The sequence below is a fragment of the Rhinoderma darwinii genome, chromosome 5 (genome assembly GCF_050947455.1).
Source record: "Rhinoderma darwinii isolate aRhiDar2 chromosome 5, aRhiDar2.hap1, whole genome shotgun sequence".
Classification (NCBI taxonomy): Eukaryota; Metazoa; Chordata; class Amphibia; order Anura; family Rhinodermatidae; genus Rhinoderma; species Rhinoderma darwinii.
In genome coordinates this window covers 274495834-274515034 of record NC_134691.1, presented here as the reverse complement: position 1 = coordinate 274515034, position 19201 = coordinate 274495834, and positions in this window count along the sequence as shown.

The window sequence follows — 19201 nt, the reverse complement described above, 5'->3', positions numbered from 1 at the left end:
TATTATAACGCAGCACGGAAAAGAAGACACTAAAACATGGTTTTCACATTTTTATTGTACACTAAAGGCCCCTTTTAAAATTTACATCTGCTTGAAATTCTTTACAAGACAAAGATTAATAGAGCCAATGGAGCTATATCACATGAGCTGCTTGGGAAGTTATAATAAAAGCAGTAAAGGTACTGTACGGTATATGCACTGAGTATAAGGAGTACTCATTGACAGGCACCTATTATATTACATAATGCATTATCTAGAAAAACAAAACAACAAGTCATCAAATAAAACCAATGACTCACAGTCCACTTACATAAGTCATTTTATATGAAATAAATAACCAAGGTAACAAGATGTTTTATGTATTATATAGCTCTGCTACACAAAAAAATGATGAAAGCAATAGAAGCTCATGAAATGCGGTATGTCATTCAAATGATAGGAGTGCAACCTGGGACAACTCTTCTTTTAATAGCAGCTTTCATTAAGTCATTAAGTGGAGCATGCTTTATTATTATTCAGCACTTTGTATCTCAACCATTTATTTTGTCTACCACTGAGGCTTTCTGATGTCTGAGTACATCTGTTACTTTCTCCTCTAGCTATGTGACATCTCTTCACTGCCAGATGCCTTTTCTTATCTGTGAAATGAAACTTAAAGCTTTATTATATAATTTTGTAAAACCTGGATTTGCACTGTTAACTCCTTGAGATCACAGCCTATTTTTTTTCTTTTCTCATTTTAATGGCTTTCTTTGTTTTTCATTTCAATTTTTTCATCGTATTCCAAGAGAGCCATTACTTTTTTATTTTTCCATCGACATATGAGGGATTGTTTTTGAGGGACAAGTTGTATTTTTTTTTTTATGGTACCATTCATTGTACCATATAATGTAGTGAGGAACTTCTAAAAATTATTTTGTGGGGTGGAATTGAAAAAAAATCCTGCAATTCTGCCATTGTTTGTGGGGTTTCGTTTTTATGGCGTTCACTGTGTAGTAAAACTGACATGTTAACTTTATTCTGCGGGTCAATATGATTACGGTGATATCACATTTATATTGTTATTTTATGTTTTCCTACTTTTACAAAGTAAAGAAACATGTATTTGTGTATTCTGAGACCCCATAACTTTTTATTTTACTGCCGATGCAGCTGTGTGAGGGCTTGTTCCAATATGACTTTTTGATCACTTTTTGTTTTGTTTTTCTTTTGGGTAGTGAGTTCTGGCATTGTGAATTTTTGTTTTTTCCCGTCGTTAATTAACATTATATTTTAATAGTTCAGACTTTTACGGTTGTGTAGCTGCCAATTATATTAATATTTTTATTGCTTACATTTTTTGTTGAAAAATGTAAAAACTCTTTTGTTTTTTTTCTTTCAGTTATTTTATATATATGTATATGTATATATATATATATATATATATATATATATATATATATAGAGTGAGAGAGAGAGAGAAAAGGACATAGAACACAGTAACGGCATCAGGACTTCAAGGTAGATGAAAGCAGGATGGATTTATTCACCTCAACACAGCAACGTTTCGGTTCAACAGGAACCTTTCTCAAGCCATATATATATATATATATATATATATATATATAAAAAAATTTTTTAACTTTGTCTATTTAGTCTCCCTAGGGGACTTAAATATGTCATTGATGGATCGCACATGCAATACTTATCTATTGCAGTGTATTGTCTTTATCTGTGCTCTGCTATAAAGCCTTGCCTCTAGCAAGGCTTAAAGACCTAGACCTTCAATAGGCCTCCAGCTGCCATAGCAACAGATCAGTACCCCACAATTTGGTGTACTGATCAGGGGACAGAGAGAGCCCTCCTTCTGTCTAACCTCCCAGATTCAGCGGTCGCGATTGACTGTGGCATTTGAAAGGTTAAACAGCCAGGATCAGAATTATCTCCAATCCCTGCGGTTATAGGTGGGCGTCATCTGTATAAAACAGCCGCCACCCATCAGGTATGGTGTGGGCTCAGCTGCTGGACCCATGCCATATTAAAGTAGCGCACATTTGCCATACATGTATGGTGGATGTCGCTAAGGGCTTAAATATTTTTTACATTTACTCATCTTATGATTACATTTTATAATATGATAAATACCCGGTTATATTTGTCATGGATACTGTATATTTAAAACAACAATTAAAAGTATAGAATTCCTAAAACAGAATTTATTTCTTACTTCAATATATATATATATATATATATATATATATATATAAATATATAAAATTAAGTATCAAATAAAGATGGTAACCACCTTCTCAAATAGCACTTGATTGTGTATGGAAAAAAAACACTAGGTGTACAACACCAATGAATCTGTAACTGAATACTAGGAAAGGGTCAGGACAAAGTATGTGGTTGTATGGTGGAAACAATACAAAAATTTACTTTTATTAAATATAGTGAAACAAACCAAATTATTAAAATAAATATTATCTACTACACCTCTAAATAATTCCGAGTGTATCTGAGTGACCCCCACTATCATACCCTCAGATAAGGCAAAATTGGCTAACAATAATACGTCTATTCAGTTAATGCTTGTTTATATTGTGCAAACGTTTTAGGCAGTTGTGGAAATGCTGAACAGTAAGAATGCTTTCAATAATAGAAGTGTTAATAGTTATTTTTTTTTAGCAATTAACGAAATGCAAAGTGAATAAACAGAAGAGAAATCTAAATCAAACCAATATTTGGTGTGACCACCATTTGACTTCAAAACCGCATAAATTCTTCTAGGTACACTTGCACACAGTTTTTAAAGTAACTCGGCAGGGAGGTATTTCCAAACATCTTGGAGAACCAACCACAGATCTTCCGTCGATGTAGACTTCCTCAAATCCTTCTCTGTCTTCATGTAATCCCAGACAGACTCGATGATGTTGAGATCAGGGCTCTGTGGAGGACATTTCATCACTTCCAGGCCTCCTTATTCTTCTTTACACAGAACATAGTTCTTAGTGACATTGGCTGTATGTTTGGGGTCGTTGTCCTGCTGCAGAATAAATTTGGAGCCAATCAGATGCCTCCCTGATGGTATTGCATGATGTATGAGTATCTGCCTGTATTTCTCAGCATTGAGGACATCATTAATCCTGACCAAATCCCAACTTCAATTGCTGAAATGCAGCCTTAAACTTGCAAGGAACCTCCACCATGCTTCACTGTTGCCTGCAGACACTCATAATTGTACCGCTCTCCAGCCCTTTGGCAAACAACTTGCAGTTCCATGTTCCCAGTTCCTATGTTTTTGTGCATAGTTGAGTCGCTTGGCCTTGTTTCCATGTCGATGGTATGTCTTTTTGGGGGCAATTATTCCATAAAGACCACTTCTGGCGAGACTTCTCTGAGCAGTTGATTAGTGTACCTGGGTTCCACTGGTTTCTGCCAGTCCTGAGCTGATGGCAGCTCTGGACATCTTACGGTTTTGAAGGGAAGTACGCATGATGTGTACTTGATCTGCTGCACTAAGTATCTTTGGGCAACCACTGTATCTACAGTCCTCAACCTTGCCCATTTCTTTGTGCTTCATCGAAAGAGTTTGAACAGCACATCTTGAAACCTCAGTCCACGTTGAAATATTTGCCTTGGGGAGACCTTGCTGATGCGGTAACTTTACCTTGTGTCTTGTTGCTGTGCTCAGTCTTGCCATGGTCAACCTGTGGCATAAAACTGTCTTCCACAACCTCACATTTGTAGCAGAGTTTGGTTGTGCCTCACCCAGTATTAAGCATCGTCCACAGCTGTTTCTATTACAGTTAATAACTGTATTTCAACCTACATAGGAAAATGATGATCATTATCACCTGTTTGATATAATTGGTTAATCATACACCTGACTATAATCCTACAAAATCCATGACTGTGTGCAAGTGTACCTAGAAGAATTTATGATATTTTGAAGGCAAAGGGTGGTTTTAGATTCTTCTTTTGTTCATTCACTTGATATTTTGATAATTGATAGAAAGAACTATTTACACTTCTATTTTTTAATACATTCTTACTTTGCAGCATTTTGCAGCATTTTCCCACAGCTGCCAAAAACTTTTGCACAGTTCTGTAAATGACAAGTATGAGTAGGGTAGAATAAGCTGCCTTATAATAAGGGGCTATTCTATAAAGAAAGATGCATCCTAATAGCATTAATATCAGTAACATGAAAGCCACATGTATATAAATATATCTAAAGAGATATGATGCCCCTTGAGTATTGGGACACCACAATGTACTTGTATTATAGCAGTACGCCAGATGCGATGTTCTGCAGAGGCACCTCACGGGATCCTAATGTTATGGCCCTAATGAGGTGGTAGTGCAGACCAATGTACATCTGTAGAAGAGAACATGGGGAGCTACCTCATTCATGGATCAGTGAGGCTGCCGGCTTAGAGCGTATCTCCAAAGCACGGACCCAATGCTCCCAAATGTTGCACTGTATGCCATTCTGCTGTGCTGAACTTATAGTGGCAAGAAAGAATTAGCCTGCTTGATTTTATTAAATTAACTATAAGTTCCTGCCTATACATGACTAGAGTGAGGAGATAACAATGACTAGATACCCAATGCGCGTTTCACCGGCATTTCCCTCTTCTTCTTCTAGTGATTTTTATTGTATCTACCATAAAACCACACACTTTGTCCCCTTACCCTTTCCTAGTATTCAACTGTATATATATATATATATGTATATATATATATATATTCATATATATATAATTAGTTTAAGATATTTTCTGTAGGCAATGTATAATAAACTATAATAAGGGCGTCCTCATTATTGGTTATCCGCTCTTCCTTGCACCATCACGCCGATTCACCAGTATAAAGAAGTGCTTGAAGAAAGTCTATGTTTGGACCGAAACGTTCGTTGCACTCTGGCATGAGAAAATAAAATAAATTTTACTTGCAAATCTACTCCTAATTGGTGTGTGTAATAATTTCTATAATCTATATAGTGGATACTCACCATGGTTGTGTGCAATATCGGCATGCTTACTGCCTTGCTGTGTAAGCGACCACCTAGAATGTAGCTTGAATGACTTCCCATGAGATTGGCCATGTGTAATGATGAGGTAGGGAGACAGACAGGTGAGCCCTAATCTACCCGCCACTCAGTCCCTGCCTACTTGCACGGCCCATCCTAGGCGACGGCGTACAACTGGGCGACGGTCCCTGCGCTCAATATATGTACGACAGACAAACAGACAAGGGTACACAGAAGCTAAGGGAAATGGGGCAGTTGCCCACGGCAACACCGTGAGCAACAGGAGTAGTGAACGAGACGAGTCAAACCAGGAGTGTACGAGGTACCAAACGCAAAGCAGGAGCGTAGTCAGTAAAGCCAGGGTCAAAATGAAGCAAGACCAATAATAATAGCAGGAGCAGCAGAGCCAGGAAACAGGAAAGAATCACAGGCAAAAACAAGCAGGAAATGAAGGTATAAATAGGCCGAGGGCGGGAGCTATAACCGTCTGGCCAGGCTGTGATAGGTTCTCCCACTCCTGAGCCTACCAGCCTGAGTAGTAGCAGATCGAGTCACTCTATCAGACCTAGGAGCAGGTGCAGACTGATTACCCACGGGCGTCGACACAGAAGCTGTGTCTGGCAGATCCTTTACAGTACCCCCCCCCCTTTTATGAGGGGCCACTGGACCCTTTCTAGGTGGACCTGGCTTATTGGTCGACGAAAGATGGAACCTTCTGAGCAATACCCCAGCGTGATCAGGAGCCTTGGACCATCCTGCTGTCCACAATCTTGGTCACCTCGAATTCTACCCCTTCAGGGGTGAGAACAGGAACCGGAGGTTTCCTCGAGGTAGCCAAGGACGGGAAGCAGCGTTTCAGGAGGGAGGCATGAAACACGTTGTGTATTCGAAACGACGGGGGTAAATCCAGTCGGAAGGAGACAGGGTTAAGGAACTCAATGACCTTGTACGGCCCTATATACCGGGGAGCAAATTTTTTGGACGGGACTTTAAGGCACAAATTTTTTGAAGACAGCCATACCAGATCCCCGACCACAAACAAGCGGTTACCAGAACGTCTTCTATCTGCCTGAGTCTTTTGTATGCTCTGGGACGCCTCTAGGTTCTTCTGAACCTGGGCCCAGACTGTGCACAGTTCCCGATGAACGACATCTACCTCGGGATTGTTGGAACCACCAGGTAAAACGGAAGAGAACCGTGGATTAAACCCAAAATTACAGAAAAAGAGGGAGACCCCTGACGAGTTACTGACCCGGTTATTAAGGGAAAATTCGGCAAGGGAAATGAAGTAGACCCAATCATATTGACAGTCAGAGATAAAACACCTTAAATATTGTTCTAGAGACTGATTATTTCTCTCGGTTTGGACATTAGTTTCAGGATGGAAGGCCGAGGAGAAGGACAGATCAATCTCCAACTATTTACAGAAAGCTCTCCAAAACAATGAAACAAATTGTACCCCTCTGTCAGAAACAATATTGACAGGAACCCCATGGAGACGCAGGATGTGTTTGACAAACAAGGTAGCTAACGTCTTAGCATTGGGTAGATTCTAGAGGGGCACAAACTGACACATCTTACTGAAGCGGTCTACTACAACCCACACCACCGACTTGCCTTGAGATGGAGGCAGATCGGTGATAAAATCCATGGAGATATGGATCCAAGGTCTCTGGGGAATGGGCAAAGAACATAGTAAGCCCGCTGGTCGGGACCTGGGAGTCTTGGACCTAGCACAAATTTCACAAGCGGCGACGTAGGCCTTAACGTCTTTAGGCAAACCAGGCCACCAATAGTTTCTGGCAATGAGGTGCTTGGTACCCAGGATGCCTGGATGGCCAGATAGTGCGGAGTCATGATTTTCTCTGAGTACCCTTAGTCAGAATTGCAGGGGAACAAACAGCTTGTTCTCAGGAAGGTTCCCGGGAGCTGAACCTTGATCAGCCGCAATTTCGGAGACTAAGTCAGAATCAACAGAGGAAATGATTATACCTGGGTGTAAAACACAAGCAGGATCTTCCTCCGACGGAGGGCTGGCCATGAAGCTACGCGACAGTGCATCAGCTTTAATATTTTTAGACCCAGCCCTATAGGTGACCAAAAGGTTGAATCTAGTAAAAAACAACGCCCATCGAGATTGTCTCAGGTTTAGCCTCCGGGCAGATTCTAGGAAAACCAGATTCTTGTGGTCGGTAAGGACCGTTACCTGGTGCCTAGCCCCCTCCAGGAAGTGGCGCCACTCTTCAAATGCCAATTTAATGGCTAAGAGTTCGCGGTTGCAAATGTCATAGTTACTCTCAGTGGGCGAGAACTTCCTGGAGAAGTAAGCACAGGGATGGATATGGGTGAGGGACCTGGTACCCTGGGACAAGGCAGGACCCACACCCACCTTGGAGGCGTCAACCTCCACGATGAATATCTCCATTTGGCTGAATCAGCACTGGGGCATAGATAAAGCACTTCTTAAGGACCTCAAAAGCCTGGACCGCCTCCGGAGGCCAGTGGAGGAGATCGGCACCTTTGCGAGTAAGATCCGTAAGAGGCTTAGCGATGACCGAGAAGTTAGCAATGAATCTCCTGTAATAATTAGCAAACCCCAGGAAGCACTGTAATGCCTTCAGGGAGGCAGGTTGGACAAATTCAGCCACAGCCTGAACCTTGGCAGCGTCCATGCGGAATTCATTAGGAGTGAGGATTTGACCAAAAAATGGTATCTCCTGCACCCCAAACACAAATTTTTCGGTTTTAGCAAAGAGTTTGTTTTCCCGAAGGGCCTGGAGCACCTTCCTGACATGCTCAATGTGGGAGGACCAGTCCTTGGAAAACACAAGTATGTCATCAAGGTACACTACAAGAAATACCCCAGGTAGTCTCTTAAAATCTCATTTATGAGATTCTGGAAGACCGCGGGAGTATTCCACAACCCAAAGGGCATGATGAGGTATTCGAAATGACCTTCGGGCATGTTAAACGCAGTCTTCCACTCATCCCCCTCTCTGACTCGGATAAGGTTATACGCCCCCCGAAGATCAAACTTAGAAAACCATTGGGCCCCCTGAACCTGATTGAAGAGATCAGGAATCAAAGGAAGGGGATACTGGTTCCTTACAGTGACCTTATTCAAGTTTCGGTAATCAATGCACGGCCTAAGACCACCATCTTTCTTCCCTATGAAGAAGAAGGCAGCACCTACCGGAGAAGTAGAGGGGCGAATGTAACCCTTGGCCAGGCATTCCTGGATATACTCTCTCATGGCTTCACGTTCGGGACAAGAAAGATTAAATATCCTACCCTTAGGGAGCTTAGCTCCTGGTACCAAATCGATAGTGCAATCATATTCTCTATGAGGAGGTAACACTTCGGAGGCCTTTTTAGAAAAAACATCAGCGAAGTCCTGAATAAACTCAGGTAGAGTGTTCACCTCCTCAGGGAGAAAAATAAAATTAACAGAAAAACATGACGTCATGCATTCATTACTCCATTTGGTAAGATCCCCAGTATTCCAGTTAAACGTGGGATTATGCATCTGCAACCAGGGAAGGCCTAAAACCAGATCGGACGATAATCCCTGCATCAGCAGTACAGAGCACTGCTCCAAATGCAGGGGTATGCTGCGTAAAATAACCATTAGCAAGTGGAGTGGAGTCGATACCCACTACCGGGACAGGTTTAGGCAAATCAATCAATGGCATAGCTAGAGACATAGCAAATTCCACAGACATAATATTAGCAGAAGACCCTGAATCCACGAAGGCACTGCCGGTAGCAGACCTACCCTCAAAAGAGACCTGAAAGGGAAGCAAGATCTTATTAGGTTTCATATTTACGGAAAATACCTGTGCGCCCAAGTGACCTCCCCGATGGTCACTTAGGCGCGGAAGTTCTTCCGGCTGCTTATTCTTACGCCTAGGACAGTTGTTCACTTGATGTTTGTCATCCCCACAGTAGAAGCAGAGACCATACTTCCTGCGGAGCTCTCTACGTTGTTGGGGAGACACGGAGGCCCCGAGTTGCATTGCTTCATCCGAGTTGTCCGTGGAAGAACGAAGCAACGGAACCTCGGGAGCCATCATGGGGGAGCCAGAGGAGAAAGCACAAAAACGTTCAAGTCGTCGTTCCCTGAGACGTCGGTCAAGACGTACCGCTAAAGCCATAACCTGATCTAGAGAGTCTGAAGAGGGATAGCTAACTAACAGGTTTTTCAGGGCGTTCGACAGACCCAATCTAAACTGGCACCTCAAGGCAGGGTCATTCCACCGAGAACCTACACACCACTTCCTAAAGTCAGAACAGTACTCCTCAATGGGTTTCTTACCCTGACGTAAGGTCACCAGCTGATTCTCGGCAAAGGCAGTCTTGTCAGTCTCGTCATATATGAGCCCGAGAGCAGAAAAAAAAAGCTCAACAGAGGAAAGTTCAGGGGCGTCAGGAGCCAAGGAGAAGGCCCATTCTTGGGGCCCGTCCTGGAGCCGGGACATAATTATACCTACTCGATGGCTCTCAGAACCTGAGGAGTGGGGCTTTAGACGGAAATAGAGCCTACAACTCTCCCGAAAGGAGAAAAAAGTCTTCCGGTCCCCTGAAAACCGGTCAGGCAACTTGAGGTGGGGTTCAAGAGGTGAGGTGGGGAGCACTACCAGGGTAGCATCACGCTGGTTGCCCCTCTGAGCCAGGGCTTGGACCTGTAGGGCGATGCCCTGCATTTACTGAGCCAGGGTCTCAAGGGGGTCCATAGTTGTGTCAGGGACCAGGGTAGAAAAGGTACATGGGCCTGTGATTATGTAATGACGGGGTAGGGGGACAGACAGGTGAGCCCTAATCTACCCGCCACTCAGTCCCTGCCTACTTGCACAGCCCGTCCTAGGCGACGGCGTACAACTGGGTGACGGTCCCTACGCTCAATATGTGTACGACAGACAAACAGACAAGGGTACACAGAAGCTAAGGGAAATGGGGCAGTTGCCCACGGCAACAACATGAGCAACAGGAGTAGTGAACGAGACGAGTCAAACCAGGAGTATACGAGGTACCAAACGCAGAGCAGGTGCATAGTCAGTAAAGCCAGGGTCAAAATGAAGCAAGGTCAATAATAATAGCAGGAGCAGCAGAGCCAGGAAACCGGAAAGAATCACAGGCAAAGACAAGCAGGAAATGAAGGTATAAATAGGCCGAGGGCGGGAGCTAGAACTGTCTGGCCAGGCTGTGATAGGTTTGCCCACTCCTGAGCCTACCAGCCTGAGTGGTAGCAGATCGAGTCACTCTATATGACCTAGGAGCAGGTGCAGACTGATTAACCACGGGCATCGACACAGAAGCTGTGTCTGGCAGATCCTTTACACCTTGTTTAATATATATATACACCACAGAAAATGAATGAGAGAAATAATGAAATGGCATAGAGATGAACAGTATTTATGATGTGTGGAGTTCCAATTATAACATACATGTGTTTTTTTCATAAAACAAAAAACACACAATTTCTGTGACATTGACCAGTATTCAACTTAATTCTGTTCAGCACATGTGTCTATTATACTGTATGTTACAGCAATAACCGACGTGGGTACTCTGATATACTGTATCACCAAGGGTTATATTCCTACCTCCTACCATATACAAATCCAACCAAAAATAGAGCAATCACATCCAAATTGTATTAATATGTGACATCTTCACTATCCATCATTAAATCAAACGTTATCAGAATTAAAAAGCTGTGAGTAAATTAGGGAAATAAAGAAAATATGGTATATCCAAGCTACTAGACAATAAAGTTTATACATGCAAAGATCACACTACCGTACTTTCATCGTATATAACAGGGGTGGGCAAACTTTTTGACTCGCGGGCCACAATGGGTTCTAAAATTTGACAGAGGGGCCGGGCCAGGAGCATTTGGAGGGAGTGTTTGGGCCGGATATACTAAAGCATTAAATGTAGTGTGTGCAAACCTCATAGCACAGTAAGAACACTACAACCCAATTTATTAACTGTCTTTCAAATGTGAAAAATAGCCCTTATCAGTTAATAAATTTGTCTCAAGGAATATGCAAGATATGGCATTTACATACTATTTCGCAGATACTGGGAGGAGGAAATGTAAATAGATTAAAATAACATACGCACTGTGATTTATCAAGAAAAAAGTTCTGTTGACTCTGTAAATTAGCTGCCAACCTCTGAGCAGTAGCCGCCCGTTCTTGTGTTGACTGCTTGCTAGCATAGTTTGCATGCTTCGTGGCAAAGTGACGGCTGATATTGTACTCTTTGAAAACCGAAGGGCTTAATGGTGACGTGAAACTAAGTGAAAATTAAAGTGAAATAAAGAGAAATACGCGCCACATTAACCCCTTAATGACCGGGCCATTTTGCACGTTAATGACCAAGGATTATTTTTTGTTTTTCCACGGTCGCATTCCAAGAGTCGTAACTCTTTTTTTATTCCGTCGACATAGCCGTATAAGGGCTTGTTTTTTGCGGGACGAGTTGTATTTTGTAATTGTACCATTTTTAGATGCTTATAACATATTGATTAACTTTTATTAACTTTATTTTAGGAGAGAATTGAAAATAAGCAGCTATTCCAGCATTCATTTTCACGTTATAAATTTACGCCGTTTACTATGCAGCGTAAATAACATGTTAACTTTATTCTATGGGTCGGCACGATTACGGGGATACCAAATATGTAAAGGTTTTATATGTTTTTTCTACGTTTGCACAATAAAAACCCTTTTAGAAAAAAATTACTTGTTTTTGCCTCGCCGCGTTCCAAGAGGCGTAATTTTTTTATTTTTCCGTCGATGTGGCCGTACGTGGGATTGATTTTTGCGGGACAATGTGTAGTTTTCATTAGTACTATTTTGGGGTACATAGGACTTATAGATGAACTTTTATTTTATTTTTTATGGGGGGAATGGGAGAAAAGAGAGAATTTTGCCGTTGTTTTTTGCGTTTTCTTTGGACGCCGTTCATCCGGCGGTTTAATTAATGTGTTCATTTTATTGGTCAAGTTGTTACGATCGCGGGGATACCATATATGTGTATGTGTGATTTGTTTTGACCGTTTTATTAAATAAAACCACTTTTTGGGGCAAAAAAGTAGTTTTATTTGACTTTGACTGTAATTTTTTTTATTTTTTTTTTCACAAACTTTATTTAACGGTTTTACTTTTTTTTTTTTAGTCCCACCAGGGGACTTCACTATGCGATATGCCGATCGCATATATAATGCTTTGGTATACTTCGTATACCAAAGCATTATTGCCTGTCAGTGTAAAACTGACAGGCAACCTGTTAGGTCATGCCTCTGGCATCGCCTAACAGGCAGATGCTGAAGACAGACCTGGGGGTCTTTGTTAGACCCCCGGCTGTCATGGAAACCCGACGGCGACCCGCGATTTGTTTGCGGGGGCGCCGATCGGGAGACAGAGGGAGTTCCCCCCTCTGTCAAACACATTAAATGCCGCTGTCACTGTTGACAGCGGCATTTAATGGGTTAAACTGCCGGAATCGGCGCGTGCTTCGATTCCGGCAGTTGCAGCAGGAGCCAGGCTGTGTATAACAGCCGTGCTCCTGCCGCTGATCGCGTGGGTAAACTGTCAGTACCCGCGCGATCACAGGACGGATATATCCGTCCTCCTGCGCGAACTAGCAGCTGCTGAGGACGGATATATCCGTCCTTCGGCGTTAAGGGGTTAACAACGGTCAATGTGTTTTGAGTGCGCCATCTATTGGGAAAACGTGGGCATTGCAGGGAAAGGGGAAAAAAAAGGAGGTTTTTACTATTATTTGGACAAGTTCGGCGGGCCGGATTAAAAAGCCTAACGGGCCGTATGTGGCCCGCGGGCCGTAGTTTGCCCATGTCTGGTATATAACATGTCCTATTAGACAATACAGGGTATGTAGCTCTCTGCCACAAAGTGGGCGGGAAAGTGTAATTACAAACGGCATAAATAAACCAGCACTAAATGTTCTAGTACAAAGATGATTTCCTGATAAGACTCTAGCCAGCGTTTCACATATTGCTTTTCTAAGGGGAGTGCTGTCAGCAATTTATCTCCCTCTTTAAATACCCATCTCCACCTTCTCTCTGTTGCTCCCACATGTGCACCCAAATGTGCGTTCATCCAGTACGTGCAATGGCTCTACATCATCCATCATGATGCATCAAAAGGGAGGATCAAGAACGCAAAGGAACGTGATAAATGCGTTCCCACGACCACTGAGCCACATGACCACTCGTGGCCCGCCACATGGTGGTGAGACGAATTAACCTTTTAACCATTATATACATCAATAAATGTAAATCAAGTGAAACTTAATTTTTTTATACCAAGTGTATTTGTTACTAAGTTAAAACATATATGTTCAGTCATCAATAAAAATACATAGCTGTGAGAAATTTGAATACAATTATGCTCAGCAAACAATACCCATTGTTTATAGAAGATCTTTCCCTAGTTTGTTATTGCCCTATCTCCTAGCTAATCCGATTGGCGCTGTCACACTGATAGTGCTAGTGAAAATTGTGTCCCAAAAAGTTTATTATTTGCAAAGTTATGAGCTTTTTTCTAAATATGTAAATGAGCCTTTATTAGACAAGTGGGAGGTAACACCAGCGATTCTCCTGAGGTGGAGCTTCCTCACAGCCTCTGACGCTGTCCTATCAGCATGAAGCTGCTTCACACAGTGTGAGAGACATTCTAGAGGGAAGGGGGATCACTTCAAATGGCCAGGAAATTCTAATATTTCATATGACACCAGGATCACAGTTCTAGATGTGATACAATGGGAGATATCGCCAGTTGAATACACAGTCGGGAATGGAAGCTGTATACTATATGATCACACTGTGTTGCTGGGCAGGGAAGGGGGAGAAGCTGTATGATAATTGGACAGAGTCATACAGAAAACATTACACCGCCCAGAGTGAAAAGAAAGAGTCCCTTCCTATTTGGCTATTAGAGACACATTATCATATTTAGGAAAATGCTCCTAACTTTCGAAATAATAAACTTTTTTTTTTTTTTTTAAACAAATCACACTAGTTATCAGCAGCAAAACGCCTATTAGATTAGTTAGGAGATAGAGAATTGATAGACTAGTGACAGATCCTCTTTAAATCTAACCCAGAGGAAACAAAGTTTGCATGCCCAGTGTATTTATAAATGTGTAAATAATGCATATTAGATAATTAATGAAAATACATCGGTGACCTAATATGATAAAATTGTAATAACAATGTTACATATACAAATGTGTATTAACACTGTACATACTCATATAGAATAAAGTGTATACTTTACATACTATATAGTCACATAGAATTAAGTGAATAGTGAAAAGCAATCTCTATTGTGTAAAGTGCAAATGTACCTGTAAACTTATATACTCTATAATTATTATTTCATGTCCAATATAATAAAAACTACAAAAGCTTACAAAATAAAAAACGAAGAAAAAAAATGACACAGTTCCATCACACACAAAAGAAAAGCAGGGAAAGTGAGGTCCATAATTTTATTTTGACTGTTCTTTCTTTTCAGAGACACTTCAATCATTTTTGTTGTTTTCTCGTTCCTTTTTTTTCAGGAATTTTTTTTCCGGATACCACATTACTATCAAAGACAATCCTAAAAATAAATTAAAAACACAAATCTCTAAAAACATTATTAAGGTTGCTTGTCAGGGAGCACATTATCATTCTTATAGAAATGGCGCAAATGTAAACATCTCATTAAGACCTTTTGAAGTAACCATACCAACTTAAATAACGCATTTCACCTCCAGTTGTTCTAAGGTTTTCTTCCAATCCTCTCCTTGGTTGCTGATATGTAACTGTTTAATACCCTTTACTCTCAAATCTCTTGTTTCAATATCATGAGCCATTTTGAAATGTCTTGGAATGAGTTTTAATATTGACTAGTCATTTAATTCTTGTGCATTCATGATGTTCCGTACATGTTCTATCGCTGTCTTTTTTTAAGTTACTCCCCGAGGTCACATACACTTTGTCACATGGATATCTCACATTGTATTTTTGTATTGCAGATAATATGTGTGTGATCTTGAATGAGGTTTGTGTCCTATATGTTACAGTCTCCTTGACAAATGACAATACTTTGTAATTTTTTTGTTCTATGAATTCTCCTCCAGTGAAGGTGAACTTACCCTTCAAAACTTATACTAAGTAGTGACAAAGAGCAGGATGGATAGTTCTTACCTCTTCAATTAATGACATAATTTCCCTAAATAGAGCATCAGATATTACTGAGTGCCTATAAATCACATTTTCTAATATTAACTTAGGTACCTTCAAGGTAGCATATTCTTGCTATGGTTTCATCAACTAATGCATCTTAAAGGGAAAGTATCACCTATATATATATATATATATATATATTCGTATAGATTTATATATATATATATATATATATACACTACCGTTCAAAAGTTTGGGGTCACCCAGATAATTTTGTGTTTTCCATGAAAACTCACACTTATATTTATCAAATGAGTTGCAAAATGACTAGAAGATATAGTCAAGACATTGACAAGGTTAGAAATAATGTTTTTATTTCAAATAATAATTTTCTCCTTCAAGCTTTGCTTTCGGCAAAGAATGCTCCATTTGCAGCAATTACAGCATTGCAGACTTTTGGCATTCTAGCTGTTAATTTGCTGAGGTAATGAGGATAAATTTCACCCCATGCTTCCAGAAGGCCCTCCCACAAGTTGGATTGGCTTGATGGGCACTTCTTGCGTACCATACGGTCAAGCTGCTCCCACAACAGCTCTATGGGGTTGAGATCTGGTGACTGCGCTGGCCACTCCATTACAGATAGAATACCAGCTGCCTGCTTCTTCCCTAAATAGTTCTTGAATAATTTGGAGGTGTGCTTTGGGTCATTGTCCTGATGTAGGATGAAATTGGCTCCAATCAAGCGCTGTCCACAGGGTATGGCATGGGGTTGCAAAATGGAGTGATAGCCTTCCTTATTCAAAATCCCTTTTACCTTGTACAAATCTCCCAGTTTACCAGCACCAAAGCAACCCCAGACCATCACATTACCTCCACCATGCTTGACCGATGGCGTCAGGCACTCTTCCAGCATCTTTTCAGTTGTTCTGCGTCTCACAAATGTTCTTCTGTGTGAGCCAAATACCTCAAACTTCGATTCGTCTGTCCATAACACTTTTTTCCAATCTTCCTCTGTCCAATGTCTGTGTGCTTTTGCCCATATTAATCTTTTCCTTTTATTAGCCAGTCTCAGATATGGCTTTTTCTTTGCCACTCTGCCCTGAAGGCCAGCATCCCGGAGTCGCCTCTTCACTGTAGACGTTGACACTGGCGTTTTGCGGGTACTATTTAATGAAGCTGCCAGTTTAGGACCTGTGAGGCGTCTATTTCTCAAACTAGAGACTCTAATGTACTTGTCTTGTTGCTCAGTTGTGAAGCGGGGCCTCCCACTTCTCTATCTACTCTGGTTAGAGCCTGTGTGTGCTGTCCTCTGACGGGAGTAGTACACAGTGTTGTAGGAAATCTTCAGTTTCTTGCCAATTTCTCGCATGGAATAGCCTTCATTTCTAAGAAGAAGAATAGACTGTCGAGCTTCACATGAAAGCTCTCTTTTTCTAGCCATTTTGAGAATTTAATCGAACCCACAAATGTAATGCTCCAGATTCTCAACTAGCTCAAAGGAAGGTCAGTTTTATAGCTCCTCTAAACAGCAAAACTGTATGTATATATATATATATATATATATATATATATATTATTGTGTTTTTATTATTATTATTATTATTATTACTTTACTAATTAAAAAAAATAGTTAAACATATTCTTTTTTTTTCTAATTTAGTATTATTTTCTGATTGTAGATTTTTTTTCTGTTTTCTGAACACGATTTTGCCATCTTGCCCTAGCAGCTGCTCTAGTAACAGCATTCAGAGATATGCTTTACAGTAGCCACATAGAAAATATGAAACAATACTTTGTAGCTGACCAATTGACTTATACACATAGTTAGTACGACTGAAAAAAGACACATGTCCATCAAGCTCAACCAAGGGACGGGAAAAGGGAAGGAAAAAATTTCTACACATAGGAGCTAATACTTTTTTGTTCTAGGAAATTATCTAACCCTTTTTTAAAGCTATTTACTGTCCCTGCTGTTACCAGCTCCTGTGGTAGGCTATTCCATAGATTCATAGTTCTTACAGTAAAGAAGGCTTGTCGCCTCTGCAGGTTGAACCTTTTTTTCTCCAGACGGAGGGAGTGCCCCCTTGTTTTTTGAGAGGGTTTTACATGGAACAGGATTTCACCATATTTTTTGTATGTGCCATTAATATATTTATATTAATTAATCATGTCCCCCCTTAGTCGTCTTTTTTCAAGGCTAAATAGTTTTAATTATTTTAATCTTTCCTCATAACTTAGATTCTCCATGCCCCTAATTAGCTTCGTTGCTCTTCTTTGTATTTTTTCCAACTCCAGGGCATCCTTTCTATGAACTGGAGCCCAGAACTGAACTGCATATTCTAGATGAGGCCTCACTTGTATGGGAGGGTGTTCTAGGCATGCTCTGTGACCTGTGCAAAGCCCACTGTTCGGGATCGGGGAAACTGTGTCCATCACCTATTGTAATTGGTGGATCCCGTTACCTTTCATGTGAATTCTGACTGTGACGATAATGGGATGACTGTTGAGAAGTGATCGCTACAAAACAGGAAGTGCCTATTATGAGGATCAGTGGCCAGAGTGAAAACTGCAATAGTTCAGAATTATTTTTTATATAGATAATGACATGGAAAAATGTTGAACATAAAAACTTAATTTAAACAATTGATAATTTGTCAATGATACATTTCCTTTAAAGGGGAACTTTCACAATTATCTTTAGTGTGCTGAAAATAATGTGTTAATTAATAAGAAAAAGAGGCGAAATATCACTGATTAAATCTGTCAGTAGTGCCCCTTGTGCTCCACCAAGTTATCCTTATAGTAGAGACAAAACACATTCTGCATCCTAAATTAGAGTACATGAATAGTAGAATTTAGGATGTGGACATTGATGTGAATAGGGATTTGGATCTACTCAGTTCCTCTATTACAACACTGAACAACTTGAGAAAAGGATCAGAGGCATAGCAAAAGTTAAACCAGAGCAGATAAAATTTTGACAGGTCGTCTGTACTCTTCATGGGTCTTAAAAAAAATGTTTTTTTTAAAGATTTAAAAATATAAAAAAGGGCTTTCATGTGCATTTTGTGCGAGTTCTCCTAAGACTGAGTTTTTATAGTGCGTCAGCAAAACGCCTGTAGTCTTTTTGATACGTTTACGCGTCGTTTTTTTTAGTGCCGTGTGAACAGGGCCTAACACTAATAATGAACCTTATTTAACTATTAAGATTTAACATGCTTGGTAAATAAATACTTGCAATATGAACATCATTGTTAGAGGTATCTCTTGACAATAAACTGATAACAATGGGGAAGATTTCTTAATACTGTCATTAATGCAGACAGCTTAGAATTAGACTAGATGCACCAACTTTATCACAGTGGCTCACGCTGGTTGATAAATTTGGCGCAAATTTAGACACTTATGTCTAACTTTATACCACATCTTGGTCGGCTCATATTAGTCCACTTTTGCTGCGCAAAAATGTTGGCGCAATTGGGCACATCTTAAGCCATGGCCCTTTTCCATAAGGCTGGGTTCACACGACCTATTTTCAGGCGTAAACGAGGCGTATTATGCCTCGTTTTACGCCTGAAAATAGGGCTACAATACGTCGGCAAACATCTGCCTATTCATTTGAATGGGTTTGCCGACGTATTGTGCAGACGACCTGCAATTTACGCGTCGTCGTTTGACAGCTGTCAAACGACGACGCGTAAATTGACTACCTCGGCAAAGAAGTGAAGGGCACTTCTTTGCCACGTAATTTGAGCCATTCTTCATTGAACTCAATGAAGAGCAGCTCAAGATATACGAGCGTCACAGACGCCTCGTATATTACGAGGAGGAGCATTTACGGCTGAAACGACGCAGCTGTTTTCTTCTGAAAACAGGCTGTCATTTCAGCCGTAAAATCCAGCTAGTGTGTGCACATACCCTTAAGCCACGCCCTATTTTGGAAACATCTGTTCTTTTTGTCGAATTTCATTGGTTAATTTTAT